Below are 23,181 nucleotides of genomic sequence, written 5' to 3'. Positions count from 1 at the left end.
TCATGATTTGTTTCCCTCTCTGATTCCCCCCCCTTCATTTTTCCGTTGCTTCTCCTAATATCCTTCATCTATTCCTTGTGTAACACAAGTAAGTGAAACCATATGATAATTGACTCTGTCTGCTTGACTTATTTCATTCAATATAATCTCCTCTAGTCACATTCACGTTGATGCAAAAGTTGGGTATTCATCCTTTCTGATGGCTGAGTAATATTCCATTGTATATATGGATCCACATCTTCTTTATGCATTTGTCTGTTGAAGGGTATCTCAGCTTTTTCCACAGTTTGGCTACTATGGACATTGTTGCTATGAACATTGGGGTGCAAATGGACCTTCTGTTCATTACATCTGGACCTTTGATGTAAATACCCAGTGGTACAATTGCCAGCTAATAGATAACTCTATTTTTAATTTATTGAAAAACCTCTGAGAAAGAGTCCTCAAAGTGGCTGCATAAACTTGCATTCCCACCAACTGTGTAAGAGGATTCCTCTTTCTCCACATTCTCCCCAAAACTTGTTGTTTCTTGCCTTCTTAATTTTGGCCATTCTAACTGGTGTAAGGGGGTATCTTAATGTGTGTTTTTTTGTTTAAATAGACAACTTATTTTTATTTTTATTTTTTCCTTATTATCACTTTTTTATTTTTTATTTGTTTATTTTCAGCATAACAGTATTCATTGCTCATTATCATTTTTTTAAATTTATTTATTTATTTTCAGCAAAACAGTACTCGTTTTTGCACCACACGTGCTCCATGCAATACGTGCCCTCTCTATTACCCACCACCTGCTTCCCCAACCTCCCACCCCCCGCCCCTTCAAAACTCTCGGGTTGTTTTTCAGAGTCCATAGTCTCTCATGGTTCATCTCCCCTTCCAATTTCCCACAACTCCCTTCTCCTCTCCATCTCCCCATGTCCTCCATGTTCTTTGTTATGCTCCACAAATAAGTGAAACCATATGATACTTGACTCTCTCTGCTTGACTTATTTCGCTCAGCATAATCTCTTCCAGTCCCGTCCATGTTGCTCCAAAAGTTGGGTGTTCATCCTTTCTGATGGAGGATAATACTCCATCATGTATATGGACCACATCTTCCTTATCCATTCGTCCGTTGAATGGCATCTTGGTTCTTTCCAGTTTGGCGACCATGGCCATTGCTGCTATAAACATTGGGGTACAGATGGCTCTTCTTTTCACTACATCTGTATCTTTGGGGTAAATACCCAGCAGTGCAATTGCAGTGTCATGGGGAAGCTCTATTTTTAATTTCTTGAGGAATCTCCATACTGTTCTCCAGAGTAGCTGCACCAACTTGCATTCCCACCAACAGTGTAAGAGGGTTCCCCTTTCTCCACATCCTCTCCAACACACGCTGTTTCCTGTCTTGCTAATTTTGGCCATTCTAACTGGTCTAAGGTGATATCTCAATGAGGTTTTAATTTGAGTCTCCCTGATGGCTAGTGATGATGAGCATTTTTTCATGTGTCTGATAGCCATTTGTATGTCCTCATTGGAGAGGTGTCTGTTCATATCTTCTGCCCATTTTTTTATTTGATTATCTGTTTTGTGTGTGTTGAGTTTGAGGAGTTCTTTATAAATCTTGATTATCAGCCCTTTGTACTATCATTTGTGAATATCTTCTCCCATTCTGTGGGTTGCCTCTTTGTTTTGTTGACTGTTTCCTTTGTTGTGCAGAAGCTTTTGGTCTTGATGAAGTCCCAAAAGTTCATTTTCATCTTCATTATCATTTTTATTTTTTTAACTTTATTTTATTTTTTCAGTGTTCCAAGATTTATTGTTTATGCATCACACCCAGTGATCCATGCAATACATGCCTTCCTTAACACCCAACACCAGGCTCACCCAATACTCGACCCCTCCCCTCCAAAACCCTCAATTTGTTTCTCAGAGTCCACAGTCTATCATGGTTTGTCTCCCCTTCTGATTTCTCACGTCTTCCTTCTCCTCTCCTTCTCTCAGTGTCCTCCATGTTATTCCTTATGCTCCACAAGTGAAACCGTATGATAATTGACTCTCTCTGCTTGAGTTATTTCACTCAACATAATCTCCTCCATTTCCATCATGTTGATACAGAAGTTGGGTATTCATCCTTTCTGATGGGGGCATAATATTCCATTGTATATACGGACCACATCTTCTTTATCCATTTGTCTGTCTGAAGGGCATCTTGGCTCTTCCCACAGTTTGATGACTGTGGCCATTGCTTCTATGAACATTGGGGTACTGATGGCCCTTCTTTTCACTACCTCTGTATCTTTGGGGTAAATACCCAGCAGTGCAATTGTAGGGTCATAGGGAAGCTCTATTTTTAATTTCATAAGGAATCTCCACACTGTTTTCCAAAGTGGCTGCACCAACTTGCATTCTCACCATCAGTGGAAAAGAGTTCCCCTTTCTCTACATCCTCTCCAACACATGTTGTTTACTGTATTGTTAATTTTGGCCATTCTAACTGGTGTAAGGTGGTATCTCAATGTGGTTTTGATTTGAATCTCTCTGATGGCTAATGATGGTGAAGATTTTTCATCTGTCTGTTAATTATTTGTATGTCTTCATTGAAGAAGTGTCTGTTCATGTCTTCTGCCCATTTTTTGACATCATTATCTGTTTTTTTTGGGTGTTGAGTTTGAGAAGTTCTTTATAGATTCTGGATATCAGCCCTTTGCCTGTACTTTTCATTTGTGAATATCTTCTCCCATTCTGTGGGTTGCCTCTTTGTTTTGTTGACTGTTTCCTGCACAGAAGCTTTTTGTCTTGATGAAGTCCCAAAAGTTCATTTTCACTTTTGTTTCCTTTGCCTTTGGAGACGTGTCTTGAAAGAAGTTGCTATGGGCAATGTCAAAGAGGTTACTGCCCATGTTCTCCTCTAGGATTTTGATAGATTCCTGCTTCATGTTGAGGTCTTTTATCCATTTTGAGTTTATCTTTGTGTATAGTGTAAGAGAATGGTCAAGTATCATTCTTCTATAGGTAGCTGCCCCTGTTTTCCCAACACCATTTATGGAAGAGACTGTCTTTTTTCCATTGGATATTTTTTCCTGCTTTCTCAAAGATTATTTGACCATACATTTGAGGGTCCATAGCTGGACTCTCTACTCCATTCCATTGTTCTGTGTGTCTGCTTTTGTGCCATGATGTCTTGGTGATCACAGCTTTGTAATAAAACTTGAAATTAAGCAAAGCGATGCTCCAATCTTTATTTTTTTTTCAACATTTCCGTAGCAATTTCAACATTTCCAGTTCCATACATATTTTAGGAATGTTTGTTAGAGCACTTTTAAGAATTCCACTTGTATTTTGAACAGAATGGCATGAAAGTATAGATTGCTCTGAGCAGCATAGACAGTTTAACAATATTCATCCTTCTGATCTATGAATATAGAATGTTTTCTTTTTGTGCCTTTTTCAATTTTTTCATGAGTTTTCTGTAGTTCCTCAAGTATAGACCCTTTACCTCTTTGGTTATGTTTTTTCCAAGCTATCTTGTAATTTTTTTTGGTGCTATTGTAAATGGAATCAATTCTCTAATTTCCCTTTCTACAGTTTCAATGTTAGTGTATAAGAAAGCAACTGATTTCTGTGCATTGATTTTTTATCCTGCCACATTACTGAATTGCTCTATGAATTCTAGTAATTTGGGGGTGCAGTCTTTTGGGTTTTCCACATAAAGTATTATGTCATCTTTGAAGAGAGAGAGTTTGACTTCTTCTTTGCCAATTTGAATATGTTCTATTTCTTTTTGTTTTCTGATTGCTGTTGCTAGGACGTCTAGTACAATGTTGAATAATAGTGGTGAGAGTGGACATCCTTGTCATGTTCCTCAAGGGAAAAGCTCTCAGCTTTTCTCCATTGAGAATAATTGCTGTGGGTTTTTCATAGATGTATTTTATGAAGTTGAGGAATGTTCCCTCTATCCCTATTCTCTGAAGAGTTTTAATCAGGAAAGGATGCTGCATTTTGTCAAATGCTTTTTCTGCATCAATTGACAGGACCATGTGGTTCTTGTCTCTTCTCTTATTTATGTGTTCTGTCACATTGATTGATTTGTGAATGTTGAACTACCCTGATATCCCAGGGATAAATCCCATCTGATTGTGGTATATAATCCTTTTAATGTACTGTTGTATCCTATTAGCTACGATCTTGTTGAAAATCCCATATTCATCTGGGATATTGCTCAGAAATTCTCCTTTTTAGTGGGGTCTTTGCCTGGTTTGTGGATCAAGGTAATGCTGGCCTCATAGAAAGAGTCTGGAAGTTTTCCTTCTGTTTCTACTTTTTAAACAGCTTCAGGAGAATAAATATTTCTTCTTTGAATATTTTGTAGAATTCCCTAGGGAATCCATCAGGTTCTGGGCTCTTGTTTTTTGGGAGGTTTTTGATCACTGCTTCAATCTTGTTACTAGTTATTGGTCTATTCAGGCTGTCAATTTCTTCCCGTTTCAGTTTTGGAAGTTTATAGGTTTCCAGGAATGCATCCATTTCTTCTAGGTTGCTTAACTTATTAGGATATAGCTGCTGATAATTTCTGATGATTGTTTCTATTTCCTTGGTGTTAATCGTGATCTCTCCCCTTTCATTCATAATTTTATTAATTTGAGTCCTCTCTCTTTTCTCTTAGATTATTTTGGCCAGTGGTTTGTCAATATTATTAATTCTTCAAAGAACCAGCTTCTAGTTTTGCTGATGTGTTCTACTGTATTTCTGGTTTCTAACTCACTGATCTCTGCTGTAATCTTACTTATTTCCCTTCTGGTGCATGGGTTAGGTTTAAATTTTATTGATTCTCCAGATCTTTAAGGAGTGGTTCAAATCCTTGACTTGAATATCTTGTTTCCTTTCCTAGGTTGGGAAAGTTTTCAGCCACTATTTCTGCAAATAATTTTTCTGTCACTTTCTCTTCTCTCCTGGGACTCCAGAACCACGCTCTCCACTGGGCAAGGAGCCCAATGTGGGACTCAATCCCAAGATGCCAGGATCACGATCCTAGTCAAAAGCAGACATTTAACCAACTGAGCCACCAAGGCATCCCACCATTGTTTTTCTGCATAAATTCCATTGCTTGATCTTCTAGTTTATTGATCTACTTCTGTTTCATCAAGTCTGCTGTCGAGCCCCACTAGTGTATTTTTAAGTTCAGTTATTGCATTCTTAAACTCTGTGACTACATTGTGGTATTTTCTTAAGTTTCTACATCTTTGTTGAAGTTCTTATTGTGTTCTTCATTTCCTCTTCCAAGTTCAGTGAGCATATTTATGATCATTACTTTGAATTCCTTATCAGGTACATTACTTATCTCCATATTATTTAGGTCCTATTTCTTTTGTTTGGAACATATTTGTGTTTTCTCATTTTGCTTGACTCTCTTTTTATTTCTGTGTATTATGTGAAAGAGCTATGTCTCTCAGTCTTAAAGGCTTGTATAGATGATGACCTCATTCAAACTCACCCTATCTCTTGGTTCTCTCTTAAACCTTTGTGTTTTTCTAAATAGCTGATTTATTCCTGATATTCCCACATTGCTGAGAGTGTGCAATGACCTGTCAGTGATTCAAAGAGGAGAATCTCATTTAGCACCTCGTTTTGGGCTGACCAGAAACCACACTCTCAGGCAGCAGTTTTTAAAGTATGTAAATATACAGATCTGGAGTATCAATCATAATCCTTGCTGATCTCCAGACCAGGAGATATGGAAGTGTCCCCTGGGTGATAGTTGCAATAACTGGGGCTCTAGGAGAGTGTATAAGCTCCTTCCCAGGAAGTCTCATCAACCTCTAGCAAGGCCAAGGGAGAGTGCAATGATGATGTATCCCTGCTTATATCCCTGGAAGCTCTCCTTACCATCTAGATGTGTGGGATACCTAAAGCCTGTCCCTCAGGCTGAAGCTCCAAGCTAATAAGTGAGCATTTTTCATAGGAAGACTGGAGTTGTGTTTAAGTCTGATGTCTGTGCAGTGCCTTGGGTTTGATGACCTGCCAAAAACTGTCTTTCCAATTGTTACAGTCTTGGCCACCAGGGCCAGGCAATCAAGAAATGTCTCTTGTATGGATTGTGTATATCTACTAATTTGTGCAAGGAAGTTAGAGAGTATATAGGTGGGCCACACTCACCAGCTTCAGAAATGCAGTGAGCAAATGTCTTCACTGCATGCCTCCACAGCTTTCAGCAGTGCAGTGCAAGAGCACTTTGTCTCTGCACACACACCAGTTTTGAGCTAAAAGCTGGAATGTGATAACTGCTTGCTCTTGCCCACCCCAGTCAGAAAGTGAGGGAGCACTACAACTACCTGTGCTCTCTGCCTCAGCACATGCTGTAATTTCTTTCTTGCTCACCCCCATCACAGCAAATGGGGGTATGAGGGTGGTGAGAAGGTGCTGCATCTGAGCTCACCTGCATGTTCTTACAGACTGTGTGAAGAGGAGAACAGTTGTGTCCACCAGCATCTCCATCTCTAGGAAACACCTCAGCTGCTCCCTGTCCTTCCGGCCAATGGTTCCAGATCAATAAATGAATGTCCCTCATATAGTATTGGTTCTTTTCAAACTGCTATTTTTTCACTGGGTCTTGGGGCAAGTAAGCCTGTATGTGAACTCTCCAAGAAGAGAATCTCAGTTTCTTATTGCATTCTCCAGAATGCAATCAGGCACATTGGTTTTTCTAAACCAGATTTCTGGGGGCTTGTCTTTCCAGTGCAGATTCCACAGGCTGGGGCATCCAATATGGAATACCCTCACTCCTCTGGGAAAAACACCTATCTGGTGACATCCTTCATGCTGGGTGTTGGCATTTTTTGAGATTGTGTCTCTGCCTCTCCTACCCATCTTGATGTGGTTCTTTTATCTTTGTTGTATCCTTTTTTGCTGTTCTTTGTTGTGGAGAGAAGTTCATCTAATTTTCAGATCTTTTTTCAGAGGGAATCGATTCATAGGCAGCTATAGATTTGGAATGTTCATGAGAGAAGGTAAGTTCAGGAACTTCTCACTATCACCTTAAAACTCCCTCCAAGAATTTCCATATGAACAGTGCTGAAGGTGAACTGCAACTCTGAACAGAGCCAATACGTGGGAGCAGAGGCAGAGGAGGATTGTGAGTTGGAGATGGGAGTGGGGGTTGCATATAAGATAATTCTGATGTGAGTTGGAAATAAAAAACATAAATAAACCCATAATTTTTTAAAAAGATTTTATTTTATGTATTTGACACAAAGAGAGAGAGAGACAGTAAGAGAGGGAACACAAGTATGGGGAGGGGGAGCGGGAGAAGCAGGCCTCCTGTTGAGCAGGGAGCCCTATGCAGGGCTCTTGGGTTTGATCCCAGGACCTGAGCCAAAGGCATACACTTAATGACTGGACCACCCAGGTACCCAAAAATCCATAATTGTTTAATTAAATTTTAAGATGGAGATGGGGAGAAGACAGAAAGTAGGGAATCTTGAATGCTGACAGGATTGTAGCTCTATTGGCTTTTTGTATGCAGTTAAAATCCTGCCAAAATCTCACCCACTCAGATCTCCTTCTTACAGTGATCTGGTTCTATGCCAAACTTTGGGTAATAAATAGGATCTGCAAGCTCTCCAAACACAGAGCTGCAGCTTTTCGGAGGAGAAATCAAAACAAGATTACACGGTAAGAATAAAACTAATATCGTGCATTTTTTGTCAGGTTTGGTAAAATAAGATCTTGGGAACCATGGAGAACTGGATTTTATTTCTATAAAATAAAGGATTAGGTTGGTTTGTTATTTAGTGCCAACACTAGTAAAAGTGGATAATTACAGTTGCTACTAGCTTATAGTTCCACTTTGATTTCCTTTGGATGATTTAGAGAACAATTAATAAATTGCTAAAATTGATTATGATAGTCTTTATAGTAAGTTTCCATCCCCCACCACAAAACTTTATAAAACAAGTTGATAATTCTACAAACCTACTCACAATTGTTTACCAGTGGCTTCAAATAAGGGGGGCAAATAAAGAACAAATAACAATAAATAAATAAATAACAAAGATATCTCATAAATCCATCCCTTCAAAATCATCTACTCAAAAAATAAACCATTTTTGAAACAATAAGAATTGGCATCCTAAATGAGTAAATTCAAAAGCTCATTAGGTTTGCTACTATTCTTCATTTTGATACTGTCTTTAAAATACTGTTTTACTCACTTTATTTCTTTCTGTCTGCCTTGTGGCAATTTTTTCTCCTTGCACTTTTCTCTGCCTTATTTTGCCATACATAAATACGTGCCTCCAGACTATTTTAATAAAGGAAATGGTACAAATCCAAAAGTACTGTGGCTGCACAAAGTTGATTCCAGACCTTTGGAAACTTGAGAGTTTAGGAGTAGGTGTGGTTGGATCTTCCTGACTCTCACTCCCTCCTCAGCTGAAGCTTGAATCACCCCTGTATGCCAATGTGGTTCAGTGCTGTTCTCAATATCCTTACTATTGCTTCTCACATTTGTCTTTAGAATACTTTTTGCTCCTCTTTTAATTTTGTCCCCCAAAAGGCACAGTTCTGGGTTCAGAAAATGTTAGAATCCTCTATTTCCCAAAGTTTGGAATGCCTGAGAAGAATCACACAGTTGAGTAATATCCTTAAATAGTTAAGAACTCTGCACAAGCCTCACTCCCTATAGCTCAAATTTCACATTTTTCACATTTTTCTCTGAAAAGATCTTAGATTTTCTACCAGTCCTTCACTGGCAGCTGCATTATTCATTTTCTCAGCAATGATCTAGATCTTTTTCTATTTCCTATTGCTGTTTAGCTTACAATGTCTACAACCTAAATGTACCTCTTTCTCTTTTCCATTTATAAAGAAAGGAGAATTCTTAGGAGAAATTTTACTTCAGGTTTGAAACAGGGATGAAAGTAAGGCGAGAGTTGAAAAATGGGAGCTTCCGCTCCTCGTTAGGGTCAGCAGAAGGTTAAAGAAACAGAGCTTACAACTTACTTCTGGGAATGTGTCTGAGATTTAATTGCAAAAAAATTCATCCATGGGGGAATTAAATCATTACAGAGATTTACTGTGGGGTGTGTGTAAGAAGTAAGTAACAACTTACTTCTGGGAATGTGTCTGAGATTTAATTGCAAAAAAATTCATCCATGGGGGAATTAAATCATTACAGAGATTTACTGTGGGGTGTGTGTAAGTAGCACCAAAGGGAGGAAAAAAATAAACATCAAGGAATATTTATGCCAGTAAATTTGATAGCACAAGGCCTTTTTCGGAGATAGCATGCAGAATTAACTCTTTACAGAGAAGTTCTGCAGAACATACTGGTATTGAGGGAAATTTTATGCCAGCAAATCTGATAGCATGAGGTCATTTTTGGAGATATGAGTGTGACTGTGCTAGAATCAATGTATCTTTTACTCAAACAAGTTGAAATTCTGGCAAACATAGTTGAAATCAAAAGTAGCAGTAAGAATTTTTCTTCTTTATATTACAGCTTGTACAGGGACATTTAGAAACATTAAGACCAAAAATAATCTCCTTGAATAGCAGAAAGAAATCTTAATTCCTTCAAACAAAATGATGGATTCAAGGATTTCGGGAAATCGTGGTAGAACCTCTTATCTTTGTTCAGTTTCCCTCTGGGTTCTTTGGTGCTGACATTTGCATGCAAAAATAAGATTTAAGGGAACACAGCCTCACAGGGCAGCCAAAGTTCATTGTTGCGGGATGGTAATCGGAAGTAAAGAGTTTGGGGCACTTCCTCCTTCTAACAGACTCTTGGCAGATACTCACATGTTGGCCTTGTTATTGTCAATAGATCATGCTGTATTTGGGATAATTTCTGGTTTTGTTTTTGTTTTATGTGCAGAGCACAATATAGCATAATAGTAAAAATACACAGATTTTTTGAGTCAAACAGATCTTAAATCCATCATCTATCACTGACTACCTGTGTGATTTGGGATCTTACTTAATCTTCCTGACCCTGAATTTTTTTCCTCTGGTGCAAAATATAAAACAAAAAAAACAGTAACAATAACAAAACATCCTACCTTAGAGACATGTTCTGATACCTATGGAAATAAAGCAAGTCAGAAGAAGTCATTAATGACAATTATTAATCACTGATCACGTACTAAATGTGAGATATTTTCCCCACATTATCCCACTTAATTCTCAGAGTGTCTCCATGAGATAACATTCTCCGTTTATAAAGTTAAGCAAGAAAAATTTGGAAAGATTGTACTAACCCAAGATAATTCAGTCAGTAAATTTCAAATCTGAGGTTAAAACCCAAAGTTCAGTCCCATGTGGAAAAGAACCAAGAAGGAAGATGGATTCCAAAAACTTCATTTAGTGAGACTTTAATCTTGTGAAGCCATTTTCTATTCAAAGTTTCCATAATTTTCAAACATAAAAATATTAATGAGATCATATTAAAACCTTCCACCTATTGTTTTTAGGGTTACATTCATTGCCATCTGAGGTAAAAATTTCCACTTCCTTTTGTAATTTTCTTTCCCATTGGTATTGCCAGAACCAAGAGGGGTTCACCCACAAACTTGACTCAGTGCTTTCACTTTTAATTAGCACAACAGTTTACATCTAAGTCTCTTCACTTTGAATACCTTATTAATTAGTTGATTGCCACAATTTTCCGTAGCAACACCAAGGAACACTAGTGCATCTGAGACTTTTTGCAATTCTCTTGAATTTCCTAGCAAAGATTCAATGTTTCTTTAAAAAGTTTGATAGAATTTCATAGTTTTGCACATCTGCTGTGTTCAAATATCAACCACTCTAACCTCTTAGCCTGTTGGCTCTAACAGTCGCAGATGTTTAAGAAATGTTATCTAAGCAGTTAACATTTTTTTCGTTAAGAGATTATGAGCTTTTTCTCTTGTGTTCTTTGGAGACTTATTATATACAAACATGAATATTCCTCTAGCCTATATTTGTTTGTTCCAAAATTTTTCCTTTCTGAGGTTATATTTTTCCATTATCTTTTATGTATTAATGTATGTACATATATGTATTACTTGTCCACATTCTTTAGCAACCCTGTTTAAACAATACTTTATCAATAATCAGCATGACTGCTTCATATTGGTAAATCAGTAGTAGTTGTAGTATTCAGTTACTGTGAGTAATATTTCTTTCCAATCTTTTTAAAAAGTTTCAGCCTCAGGGGTGTCTAGGTGGCTCAGTTGGTTAAGGGTCCAACTCTTGATCTCAGCTCAGGTCTTGATCTCAAGGTCAAGAGTTTGGGGCCCTCACTGAGCTCCACACTAGGCGTGGAGTCTACTTTAAAAAAAAGTTTCAGCTACAGACATAGTTGTTAATATCTATTCTAATGTAATTTGGTAGATATATTCAGCTTCTTTTTTTTTTCTTTACTGCAACCTATATAAGATCCATATTACCTGAATGTAAATACAACACTGCTTTATCAAGGATGGCACATAGTTCATCTTCACTGACTATTCAAGAATAATATTGTTTGTGGGGCGCCTGGGTGGCTCAGTGGATTAAGCTGCTGCCTTCGGCTCAGGTCATGATCTCAGGGTCCTGGGATCGAGCCCCACATCGGTCTCTCTGCTCCGCAGGGAGCCTGCTTCCTCCTCGCTCTGCCTGCCTCTCTGCCTACTTGTGATCTCTCTCTCTGTCAAATAAATAAATAAAATTAAAAAAAAAGATTAAAAAAAAAGAATAATATTGTTTGTGACATAATCATAATTGTCACAGTGTGGTGGTTAATAGAATAAATTAGATATTATTAACTCAAAGGAGTATGAGCTCTTTTACTAAGAAAGTTTGGAGGGCCCTATGCTTAAGACATGGCATGTAATGCTTACATCTGATTGTCTAATTATTATTACCTGCATTATATCAAATAGTATGATTTCTTCTTGTTACCAAGAAGTCCATGAGATCAGACTCAGCATTTACAGCATTAAAACAATTTGCACTATGATGTGCTAGTTGGAAAAAAACTGTTTCTAAATCCTTGTATTTCTAAATTCATAAAAATATAAAAATTTGATAGAAGTCCATTTTTTGGCAGCATCCAATTTTTTTTCTGGTTATTTGTCATAAATGCTCCTAAACAATTTGGAGAATAGCTGGAGCAGCCCATGAAGTAGGCAAAGTGGGAGACAAAGGCTTGTCATACCATCATGGACAAGTTTCCAGCCCTCTGAGTTATATTTTCTGATTGTTGCACAAGGAAGCTCTGTTTAAACTTGTACAGGAATTAAATATCCAGAGTGTGGATTGTAACTTAAGTTTTTTCAGGTCAATTGCCAGGAACCTCCACACCTGTGAGTGGCAAACTTCCAAACCCTTGACATGGGTTGGGAAGCTGCCAGTGGCTTCTTCCTGCTGCACAGCTTGAGCATGGTGTAGGGCAGCAATTTCTAGTTGGTGGGCATGGGGACTGTATTGGCCTAGGCCTGCTCTGTGCTTGTGCCCTCAGTTTTTACATGGGTCAGCTGGAGCTAGATGTGAAATTGGTGCCCAAGGAAGATGGGACAGCCTCTGCTGAAGGCCCTGATGAGGTAAGCCAAAACCACAGGCATGAGCAACTGGGCCATGGGGAATGGCTAGGCACTGGACAGCCCAGGGACCAAGGACTGGGACATTAAAGTGTGACCCTTCCCTCATTCCAGGAAGGAAGAAAGGAAAGGAATGAAGGAAGGAAGGAAAGAAGGAATGGGAAAGAGAGAAAGGAAGGAAGGAAGGAACTTCCATACTCTTAATTTTTAAATTTCTTTTTAATAATCAATTTAATATCATCTAATACATGACACAGTGTATTACTAGGTGGCTATTTTGGTGTGAAAAAAATATCTCATGGTTTATCCTGGGGTGATGTTCTACAGCTGGTATGGCATAAGCAGAGATAATTAGGAAAAGACCCAGCCACGTGGAGCCTGCCAGCTGAATACCAGCATGGGGAGGGACTCTCATTCTGGCTTTGGACTATACCAACTAATCTGGGATAACATGACAGTGAGAGTAGTGTGGAATATCTAAAGTTCTACAGAACTTTTAACAACTTGATCAGTGTTTCTATTACTGTTTGATAGGCATATCCCAAACACAGGAGAAAATTTCTATAAAAGTTATGCAAGGAGTAACTTCAGTTTTTGTACCAGAGAAAATTTTCACATATTATGAAAATATATTTACAATTAATTTTAATATATCATTTATATATCCATATTATTATGCTATAGTTTTGTTTAAAATATAAAATTATTTAAATATTAAACTGTTTAAATTAGCTGATACAGAAAAAAGTATGATAATTCCTCAAAAGATTAAAATAGAACTACTATATGACCTTGCAATGCCACTTTTGGGTATATAGCCCAAAGAATTGAAAGCAGGATCTTGAAGGGATATTTGTATACCCATGTTCATCACAGTATTATTCAAAATAGCCAAGAGGTAATATCAGTCCAAATGTCCATTCACTGATAAATGGATAAAGAAAATGTGGTATATACATACAATGGAATATTATTCTGTCTTTGAAAAGAAGGAAATTTTATTACATGCTGCAACATGGATGAACCTTGAGGACATTATGTTAAGTGAAATAAACCACACACAAACATTTATACTGTATTATCTCACTTATATGAGTGTCTATAGTAGTCAAACATATAGAAACAGAGAGTGGAACAGTATCATCAGGGGCCTGGGAAAGGAGGAAACAGGGAGTTGTTGTGCAATGAATATAGTTTCAATTTTGTAAGATAAAAAAGTTCTAGATATCTGCTACAGATCAGCATTAACACTACTGAATTTAATAAATTTAATAAAATTTGATAAATTTAATTAAAAATTTAATTAAACATTAAATTAAAGGGACGCCTGAATGGCTTATTTGGTTAAGTGTTGGCCTTCAGTTTAGGTCATGATCTCAGGTTCCTGGGATCCGCCTGCCTGAGTAGTTGTCAGGCTTCTTGCTCAGCAGGGAATCTGCTTCTGTCCCTCCCACTGCCCTTTGTCCCTCTCATGTTCTTTCTCTCTCTCAAATAAATCAATAAAATCTTTTAAAAATAAAATAAAAATAAAAATTATATTAAAAGAGAAAAAGAAGCGTTTTAAGCATGGAGGTCAGGGGAAATGTTTAAATATCCCAGCTATTTTTAAAGATATTATTAAATCAATGTCCAGAATACATTAGTTGTTTGCCATTTAATTTTAGTGTTTAGAAAAAGCCAATGTAGATGACATTTAGACAAAAAACAAAGAGAATTTGTATTACTTGCTATGCGTTAGCTACAAAAATAGAATAATGAATTGAACATGGCTTAAAATATAAGCACACTTGTTGCTCTTTACAAGAAGTTATAAAGTGGGCAGTTCCACAAATGATGCAAAGAATCAAGGACATCACCAAAGACCCAAACTCTTCTCACCCTCTCCTCTGAGGTCCTCAGACTGTCCATGATCTCTGCCTTTATGCAAGAGCTCTGAGCTCTGAGCATCACATCCTCACAGAGGCCAAGTGAGTGCAAGTCAAAAAGTGCTTACTCTTAAGGAAAAAAATTTTTCCCAGAAGTCCCAGACACACCTCCCCTTTGTCTCATTAGCAAGATCTGCGTCACATGCCTACTCCTAAATGCATTATTGTCAGACAGACAGAATTACCATGAATGGTTTATGTTTCTGCATATCTACACTTATTCTTTGGGGAAAGAAAAGAGATTTGCCAGCTAAGAAACTACATTCAACCCAGGTAACTTTCAACATCTTCCAATTCCCACAGATCTCCAGCTTTTTTTGGTTTTTTAAGAACTTAAGGGGGGGGGCACTCGTAGGAAGGGCAGCCAAACTCTTTTCAAATTTACCATGAGGATTCTGACTTATTTCAAAAACACCTCAAAAATCTCTTTTAATCTGAGCAAATTTCAATTCCTTCAGGTCAGAAAACTAAGTCTTTAATCAGGCATATCATAACAACTTATTTTGCACTAAGAGAAGAAGAAAATGTGTGCATTTCCCAACTGACCATTTTCCAGTCAGCTCAATGCATTCTTAAACACGGATGCTGACACTTCCTTAATTTTTTAAATCATGACATATAGTGCTTACTTAATTCTGTCAATGAGTCTCTTTGACCACCACACTTAAGAATGTGGAACCTATATATTTTAGAATTCACTGACAGTCTCTCTTTCTTTTAACTTAAAAATTTTCATTCACGTATAGCACACACACACACACACACACACACACACACACATACACAAAACTGCATGAGTCATGACTGGATAGCTTAATGAATTGTCACAAAGTGGACAAACATAAGTAACCATTTAAAGAAATTGAAGTTTCTTTTGAAATTGAATTGAAGAAATTGAAGAACTCTAAGAGCCTCCTCACGTCCTTTTCTAGTCACTGCTCTGTACCTCGAGAATAGCATTATGCTTTCTAATATCATACATTCAATTTGCTTGTGGTGTCTTTGAACCATTTATAAATGCATTCATCTAGCCTTTCACTCAACATTGCATTTGTGAGATCCATCCCTGTAGTTCCACATAGACGTAGCTTGTTTATTCTCATTAATAGTTAGAATTCTTCTAAGTAAATGTGCAACAATTTATCTATTAAAATGTGGATGGACATTTTCAATGTTTCCAGCTTAGCATTATATGACTACTACTGCTATGAACATTCCCTTATTATGTCTTTTGACATTTTTATGCCTTTCATATATTCCCTCAAATAGAATTGTTGGGCCAAAATGTATGCACATGTTCAGCTGTAGTGAATACTACCAAATTATTTCCCAAAGTGGGTACAGCAATTTGTACTCTAATCAGTCATGTATAATAATTCCATTTGTTCCAAATCTTTGCAGATACTTGATATTTTCTATCTTCCTCATTTTAGCCATTCTGATAGGTGGGCATTGTGGTTCTCCTTTAATGCATGTATTTTCTTTACCTTCCCTAGAAATACACTATGTCAGTCTGGGGAAGCTAATAATTTTCCCCCAGAATTGAGTTAGCTAAGGAAACACAATTTAGAAAAAAACATGACTTCACTGTAATTGTAATTTTGGACTTAAGCCATTGTCTATTGTTTATCAATTGCAAAGCAACATTAATTACGGAATGAAACAAATCATCATATTGCATTTAGGTTTCAGAAAAAAAAGTCAGGAATCACTTTGTTTAAAGTGTCATACCATAGTAGAAAAAAAAAGGATTATTCTCTTAGTTCCATGGTCACAAATTTTGTTTTTATAGACTTTTTTAAAACAAATCTATAGCTTTGTTTATTTACTTTTCAGTAAGTTTAAATCCTTCAGGGGTACAGAATCACATGGATTCTGTAGCTTCGGCAGAAACATTGCTTCAGAGTTTGGCATGAACCATGTCACTGGTTCCATGAGCATAAGTTACTTTTCCCCATGTTACCCTGGTTTTGTTCAGTTTGCTACCAGGAGTTACTATATTTATCTTTTCTGTGTACAGATAAGCCTACCTCTTGTCTAGATTGAATTCAATTTCATCTCAAGGATAAACACCTTTAATTTTAATTTTTCCTTTTTTTTAAACACCTTTAATTTTAAGAAGAGCTGTGTACTCCCTCCAGTTCTAGAGACCCCACTTATAGCCAGCAAAAATGGTCTTGGACCACAGACTTCAGTCATTTTAGGAGTCCTGTTACTGGCAGGCCTCTGTAGGCTCCAAGATGGCAGAAAGAGCTAGTTTTTATAGACTTGAATACAAAATACTTTCAAAAAAATTTAGTCGAGGTATTGTTGAATCATTATGAGTTAATAATAACCCACCCTGATTAATTTTCTTGAATAAAACATTGTTCAAATGACATATAAGTGAACACAGTATTTGCTTTGTGTAATTTATTACAAGCATTTGGGGTTTTGTTTTTTTGTTTTATTTTATTTTATTTATTTGAGAGAGAGAGTGACCACAAGCAAGGGGGAGGGACAGAGGGAGAAGCAGACTCCTCGCTGAGCAAGGAGCCTGACATGGGGCTCAATCCCAGGACCCTGGGACCATGACCCAAGCCGAAGGCAGATGCTTAACTGACTGAGCCACCCAGGAACCCCTATCATAACTATTCAATAAACCAGATTATATCAAGGTTCTACATGTGACATCAAAATAAAGGCTCACTGGGCTGACTAGTTTGTGTTTTAGCACAAGGACAATTTTCATCTTCTGGTTGGGTGTCAGGACCATGAAACTTACCTTTTGAAACTTACCTTTTATACCTATTTTTAGGTATAAAAGTTTTTTATACCTATAAAAGGTATAAAAAGTTTTTAGGTATAAAAACTTATCTTTAGTCTTCATAATACAATTAGCAAGCACTTGACGAACCAGTAGTTGATTTCCACTCTTGAAGAGAAAACTTTTTTTATAATGTTTTTATTTTTAAAGGAAGTCTGCTACATTTATCTTCCACCAATACAAAGTTTGTTACCTCAGCTGCTGCTTCAGGCTGCCTTCTCTTGCTTCCAAATTTTAGAGACCAGAGCTCCTCTGTGCCCATTTCCATAAATATCTGGCTCATCCTTTTAGAAATTACTCTTGTTATTCCTTAGTTTTCCAAAGCCTACTATCTCCCAGGATCAATTCCAGAAGTTTCTAAGTGGCATCCTTGTGCACTAGAAATTGAAGCTAGGTATAACTTTTACTGGCTTTAAATATATATTGTTGGTATCTGGAAAAAATTTCTCCTCATCAATGTTTTATGTGGTTGAAAAATGTACCATACCCAAGCCTGCCTCTTTACAAATGAGCAAATTTTAAGATACATATTTCATTCTATTCATTCTTCTCTGAGCTTCAAAATTTAAATCTTTGCCTGTCTAAAGATCTCATGTTTCTCTTAAAAGACGAACAGCAAGTTACCTGATAAAATTTAGGCTACTGCCCAGAGAATTGTATCCTTGTTAGGATTTCAAATTATACAAATATTAAAGTACTTCAGGGTTTGGAGTCTGGGCACTATTCCCAGAGTCAAAACTAACAATAATGTGTAAGTTTTCATTCTTGGTTAAACAATTTATGTTTCTTGTATTGTTGCTAATTCCAGATGTTCTTACACATGTTGGTATATATTTGTAGAGAATTAGGCAAGACTCAGAAATAATTCTTCCATACATACATATACATAGATGCAATTACTGTCTTTTAATGAATGGAGATGATAGATTTTGATATATATACAAATGATTTGTCTTGAGACACAAGCCTTGCCAGTTGTCTTCCGCTGTGGATCTCAGTATAAATAAACTTTTCAGAAAGTAAAACAAGCTGGGTCTAAGACAGTGAACTGAAACAAAACAAACTGTATTTCAACTCCAGTTTTGAGGTTTGATTTATGACTTAGTGACTCAGATATCTACACATCCTGTGGCTTGGTACCTGCTTTCCTGTGTGTATTTCTCAGAAGACTCTCCCCAGATTGAGATTTTTCCATCTATCCCTACTTGTTCTTTTGCCACCTTCTACAGAATGCTATGCCAGAACTATTTCCCGTGACTCTGCTTTGATTACATCTTCTAAAACCTTTCTCATTCTACCCTCATGTTATCTTATAAGCTTAAAGGAAACAATGCTTTGTTTCAATGCTTTACCTCAAATGGAAAACTGAGCAGCTTCATTGGTTCCTAGTGATGGGACACTGTACTGTGTAAGAATGTATTAAAATAGTTATTAAATTCCATACATGATACGTAACAACAGTGCCAGAAAGTTCCCTAATAAACTGAAACTGTTCCCTGTACTTTCTTCACACTTTGTTTTTCTTTGCCATTGTTTAATATTTTAAAGAAATAGCCCCAGGTTAGAGAGGGAAGAGTAGTGATAGCTACCATTTAGTGAGTTGGGAGACCATAGTTCTTGTCCTGACTTCACACAAAGCTCTGTGACTTTGAGTAAAGATCTGACTTAATGGTTCCAAAAGCACCTGATGTTTATTTCTCAGGTTTGTGAAATTGGGGACTACTCTAGGACTAACAATCCATCCATAAGCCCTATAAAAATTTTCTCTTCCTCATCCCAATAGCTTCATTTTCCTCACCTTCTCTCTTTTTTCAATGTTCTGCGGTTTCATAATTAATATATAAAAATATGGATTTCTTTAATTTTTTTAACTTGCTTGGGATTCTTAGACCCAAGACTCCTTAGGAGTCTAAGAAAGTCAAAGAAAGACTCCTTAGAAATTGGAATCTTTCAGTAATTTTGGAAGTTCTCGGTCTTTATACCTTCAAATATTTTCCCTTCTCTATTTTATCATCCCCTTCTAAAATTCCAAATACATATACATTATCTATCCTCGAAGTTTCTCACACCCTTTTCCATATTTTCCATCTTTATGTATCTTTGAATTGTATTCCAAAGAATATCTTCAGATATATTTTCTATTTCACTGATTCTTCATCTAGTTCACTATGTCTAATCTATTTAATCTGCTGTTTAATGACGTTTTAATTTCAATATTACATTTTTTAATTTCTAGACATTCTATTTGGATCTTCTTTGAATCTAATTTTTCTTTGTTCCTTCTTTCAATATTTTTAGAACTCTACCTAAAAATATTAAAACTTAATTAAGTGTTTTATATGTCATTCCTGATTATTCTAATACATACAGCAACTTTGCAGGATGGTTTCTGCTGTCTGCCCCTTCTGTGGTTCTCACCATGGTACCTACTATTCTTGTTTGTTTTATAAATTTTGACTGCAAACTACTCATTTGGCCTGGAAATTTTTCTGTGCAAATGGATACTTTGTGGCTTGGGCTGCAGCTGAGTTCAAGTTAAGACTTGTGTTTGCCTTTCCCATTTTTCTTGAGACACTACCAACCTAAAACCATTTTATATTTAATTCTCTATTTCAGACTTTTGGAAACACACAGGTAGTGTGATTCCAGACTATAAACCCATATCAGGGCTGACTTTTCATGAGGGGAGAAATCCTCAGAAGAATTGTTTTCTTTCTGTCCAGTGCCAGAGTTGAGTCAAACAAACTTCCTAGTGGTGTCCTGCAAGTGAGGTTTATTTATCTCAACCACCCTTCTACTGCTAGTGCAGGATTTTGGATGTTCAGGTTTAGGCCATGCATTATTAGCATCCCCATGTTAGGCATATCCTGGGCTTTATCTCCTGGGGCCTGCATTTCACATAGTTGTTTACCCTGTCTCTAGCATTTGGTAGACAACTTTAGGGAAAAGCCAAGATTTCTTGCCTCCCAGTATTTTGAGCACTATACATTCTTTACTTCCCCTCCAGTTCAACCACGAGTTTAAATAAAAAGACATTATTTTTTACTATTTCTTTCAATATTTCAAAAGTCAGAGGTACTTGTCATGGTAACTAATACACCATCGTACTGAAAACAAAGTCTGGTTAATTAACTTTATAATGGACAAACATTAAAATTTAAACATATAAACCATATTTTTATTAATAAATAAATTACTGATTTTTTAAAAAATCTCTTGGTTCTTTGCATTATTTCTTTTTCAGACAGGGTTTCTACTCCTTATGGTGCTCCTAAATCTACTCACCAACTAGACTGTCAATGATGGTATATGAACTGGGCTTTAGTTTCACTCTCCCTTTACAAGGTTAAATAATCCAGATGACAGGGATTTATGCCATATTCTCAAAACTTTAATTTGTTTTCTTGTAGAAAAACCTTTCTGACCAAGTAAACTTTAAGCAGAAACCAAGTATGAATAAGGAGTTTCTGCTCTATGTGTGGGTGATAAGTAGGAATATCTGAAACCCGGAAGTTTACGTTCCTCCACCCCTATCTAGAGCACCTCATGAATTCTGAAAACATGCACACTTCAGGTTTTAACCATGGATCCTTGGGCAAGTTACTTGATCTTTCTGTTCCCCAGTTTTCTCATATAAAATAGGGAAAATAATAATACCTCCCTGACAAAATTATTGTAAATATATAGAGCATATATATATATACATATATGAAATTTTTATTTTAAATAAAATTTTTATTTATATTTTATACATACATTCATCTGTTGATGGACATCTAGGTTCTTTCCATAGTTTGGCTATTGTAGACATTGCTGCTATAAACATTCGGGTGCACGTGCCCCTTCGGATCACTACGTTTGTATCTTTAGGGTAAATACCCAGTAGTGCAATACATACAAAGCTTTTATTTTAACTCTGCATATGCTTATTGAATTTTTATGCTCCACTAAATTTTTAGAAAATCCATAATTTATATATTATTTGACCAGTTTTACTTTAAAAATTGTAAGTAAAAGAAAAAAAATGATCTCAACTTTAAACCTCAGAATTAAACTAAAACCAAGGACCAGTTTGTTCCATGTTGTTTCTTTTTAAGTGCTAGTGTTTCTCTAGCACTTAAGAGTTTTCCAAATCCGTGTATGTATGCTACAGACTTGGTTTTTCTCTGTAATTGTGCCCTAAAACAGAATGTAGCCAAGTCCATGGTTTACCTGAATTTTAGATCTGCCTTTGCCTAAGACATGACTCCAGGTTACTTAATTCTCCCCTTGTCTAATCCTGTCATCTTATGTGCTCTGAGGCAGTGAAAGGAGAGGAGGGAGGCACAGGCAGAGTTTGTGCATTTTTCTGAGAATGACATCTTTTGTGGGCAAGGGACTGGTGCAGCTGCGAGTATTGAAGTAGCAAGCCCAGGGAAAGGGGAAGGGAGGAGTTGAAGTGGGAGCCTGTATAGGAGCACAAGAAAGAGTCAAAGGGATAGGAAGACCCTGGCTTTCATGCACCCTCTTCATTTTTGAGATGAGGAACTAAGACCTAAAGAGCTGAACAGCCCTGCAGGGAAGGAGAAAACCCCGAGTCTAAGCTTGGGATTGGAGGTCATTCTAACTCTGCTTCTTTAAAAAAAAAAATCATTAAAGATTTGGTTCAATATATAGCTATGTCTCAAAAGTATGTGAGGCATGGGGAGAGGCACCAGAGGGGAATAAAACAACACACAACTGAACAATTCGAAATGTTTGGTCACACTAAAACCACAGGGCCATGGCCAAGCAGAAAGTCAGCTTCTTTAAATGATTTAGAAAGAGCATTGACCCAGGAACAAGAAGACCTGAGTTCTGTTTGCTGAGTCATATAAAACTGTCATTTTGTATTACAGCCAATTCTGCACTGGTCAATTTACAGTCTCAACTCCACCACTCAGTAGATCTTTGGGATTTGGACAGGGCCTCCATATCTATTCAGTGGGAAATACTTGCCTAATCTATTATGTAGGGATTTTGCAAGGACAGATACAAAGTACACAATATTTACTGGGTGCCTGCTATCAATAATTGCTTGGGAAATAAAGATGACTAAGGAATAATCTTTGTTCCCAAGGAGCTAGCAGTCCATCAGAAGAGATATGAAATTGTATATACTTGGATATGATAAGCAAGTAAGAAAGGAAGCAATAAATTCTGCTTAATTGTGGGTGGTTAGGGAAACAAAAGCATTTGAATTGGGCTCTAAAGGTTGAATAGAGGATTCACAGACAAAGAGGAAAAGGGATCTCTAGCAAGAGGAAAAGCTTGAGCAGAAGTGTGGAGGTGTGCAAGTGCCCAGTGAATTGAGGAACAGCAAGCAGTCCAATGGTGCAAAATGTACAGTGGGGAGAGGAGGTGTTCTGTGATGTTAGAAAAATTAAGGGACAGGTAGTGCCAGTGAATAAAAATGATTGGGTAAGCATGAGTCCAGGAAAACTGTGGGAAGGCATAGATGTACTTTACATATGCTAAGTGAAGAACAAAAGAAAGTTTTCCTAAATACTCATAACATCCCTACCTCCTCTTACATGGGTTTGGGTTGAGTCATATATTGATTTGCCAAATTTCTTCATACTGCTTCCTCTTTCTGGGAGAAATGTTCTCTCCTGGGTCCAGGTAAGGGGTATGCAGAAACTTTCAGAGTGTCAGTGACAGGAAGTGATTCAGTTTGAGTAAGGACAATGCTGTCTCATTGTTCCCCAAACTTAAACCTCCTGTTCCTCCACATCACTTTTTCTGATCTCCCCCAAGAAAGAAGTGAAACCAGTATACCCAAGGAAACAGAGGATAATGTAATTACCCTCCCATCTCACTCTTTCCCTCCTGCTCCCCTATAAAATCTCCCAGAATGAAGTCATATAGTATGGCCAAGCTTAGTCAGACT

The 23,181-nt window shown here is 37.0% G+C and overlaps 1 protein-coding gene across 2 annotated transcripts in view; it reads left to right on the top strand.

The window, feature by feature from the left end:
- The first annotated feature begins 7,608 nt into the window (after positions 1-7,608).
- IL33 (interleukin 33) overlaps positions 7,609-23,181 on the top strand; it is a 54,533-nt gene continuing 38,960 nt past the window's right edge. For both annotated transcript variants that reach the window (XM_046021897.1, XM_046021896.1), the window contains exon 1: positions 7,609-7,653. The gene's annotated coding sequence lies outside the window, so the exon portion shown is untranslated. The remainder of the gene's footprint in view (positions 7,654-23,181) is intronic.

This window comes from Meles meles, chromosome 11 (genome assembly GCF_922984935.1).
Source record: "Meles meles chromosome 11, mMelMel3.1 paternal haplotype, whole genome shotgun sequence".
NCBI classification, from domain to species: domain Eukaryota; kingdom Metazoa; phylum Chordata; class Mammalia; order Carnivora; family Mustelidae; genus Meles; species Meles meles.
The sequence above is the reverse complement of the archived record's forward strand: the minus strand, read 5'-3'. Positions and strand labels throughout refer to the sequence as shown.